The sequence below is a fragment of the Ornithorhynchus anatinus genome, chromosome 3 (assembly GCF_004115215.2).
Source record: "Ornithorhynchus anatinus isolate Pmale09 chromosome 3, mOrnAna1.pri.v4, whole genome shotgun sequence".
Classification (NCBI taxonomy): Eukaryota; Metazoa; Chordata; class Mammalia; order Monotremata; family Ornithorhynchidae; genus Ornithorhynchus; species Ornithorhynchus anatinus.
The window spans coordinates 115,745,586-115,747,369 of record NC_041730.1 but is presented as its reverse complement, the minus strand read 5'-3'; the positions used below and the strand labels follow the sequence as shown (position 1 = coordinate 115,747,369).

At 44.7% G+C, this 1,784-nt stretch overlaps 1 non-coding gene across 1 annotated transcript; it reads left to right on the top strand.

The window, feature by feature from the left end:
• The first annotated feature begins 758 nt into the window (after window positions 1-758).
• Window positions 759-896, top strand: LOC114810868. Its single transcript, XR_003758558.1, has one exon. It is a non-coding gene; the product is annotated as a small nucleolar RNA SNORA7 (small nucleolar RNA).
• Window positions 897-1,784: the final 888 nt, after the last annotated feature.

Here is a 1,784-nt window from a genome sequence, read left to right as displayed (position 1 = left end):
TTAAGATATGTTTTTTTTTAAAAAATCATAACAAAGCCATGTGCAGAGCAGTTTCAGCCTTCCTGGTCTGTGACTTGAGGCCTGTAAACATTCCTTCCACATTTATATGAGATGACTGCCAGATGGAGACTGATGCACAAAGTAAGAACTGGGGTGAGGAGCTTCTGGCCGAAAGATTTTGGGGTCTCCAGTGGACTGTGCAAGGGCAACCTTTTAGGTGCTTTTCTTGCTTGCTGTTCAGCTGATGTGGTTTGCAAAGAACACCGCTCATGAAAAATATTTTCCTCTATAAGAACCTTGAGAATGATCACGCTTGATTATGTGACTACCTTTGGCTGCTCTCCTTAGAGCTCTTTTAAAACTATAAAGGTTTTCTTGCGAGAAGCAGCATGGCTTAGTGGATAGAATGTGGTCCTGGGAGTCAGAAGAACATAGGTTCTAATCCCGGATCTGCCACATATCTGCTGTGTGACCTTGGGCAAATCAATTCACTTCTCTGGGTCTCAGTTACCTCATCTGTAAAATAGAGATTAGAGCCCGCCACCCCTCCAGGCAACACAATCTATTCCAGAAAGAGGAAAATTCAAAGAAAATGGCCATTCAGAACTACATGACTTACCAGTTGATCAACTGTATTTATTGAGCTCTTACTGTGTGCAGAGCGCTGTACTAAGTGTTTGGGAGAGTATAGTATAAATGAGTTGGTAGTCACGTCCCCTTACCACAGTGAGCTATTTGGGGCTGGTACCTCACAATTTCACCTCTTGGGGTCACATCTGGAGAGTTTCCAGTACTCTACCAGTCTCAACTAAGGGAGGGAGAGTCAAGCAGAGGCATATTCATTCCATTCCTAGCTTGGGCAGTGGCTAGCAAGTGGAAGGCCATGTGCTACAAACTCTCCTGTGCTGGGCAGCAGCGACATGGCAAAGAGTCGAGGGGGGGAAACTCAAGTTTACTGCATGGAAGGCGACAATGGTAAACCACTTCCGTATTTTTATCAAGAAAGGTCTATGGATATACTACCAGAACGATTGCAGGTGGAGGGGGGTGTTCTGGCAGAGATGTGTCCATGCAGTTGCTATGGGTCGGAGACGACTCGACAGCATAAGACAAGAGTAGACCTCACAACTTGAATACATCATCTGGTTCTCAACTCTAGTCTCAGGGTCTATTAGACTGTAAGCCCGTCAAAGGGCAGGGACTGTCTCTATCTGTTACCGATTTGTACATTCCAAGTGCTTAGTACAGTGCTCTGCACATAGTAAGCACTCAATAAATACTATTGAATTGAATGAACTGCAGTTTCCTTTAATGGGATTCTCAAGCTCAGGACAAATAATTGTCAGCATCAGGAAACTGGTGCAGTGAAAATGAAAAAAAAAACAAAATAAAACAACAGATTTTGGCAGGGGTGTTGGGGGAGGAGGGCTTAATGGTATCTTTTAAGCAGTTACTATCTGCCAACGTGGCTCAGGGGCAAGAGCACGGGCTTGGGAGTCAGAGGACATGGGTTCAAATCCCGGTTCTTCCACTTGTCAGCTGTGTGACTGTGGGCAAGTCACTTAACTTCTCTGTGCCTCAGTTACCTCATCTGTCAAATGGGGATTAAGACTGTGAGCCTCACATAGGACAAGGACCGTGTCCAACCTGATTACCTTGTACCTACCCCAGTGCTTAGAACAGTGGTTCGTACATAGTAAGTACCGTAATCATGATTATTCTTCCATACTGGCAAACCGCATGTGTTTGTGTCAAACTTCCTGTGACTACAATGTTTTGTACTA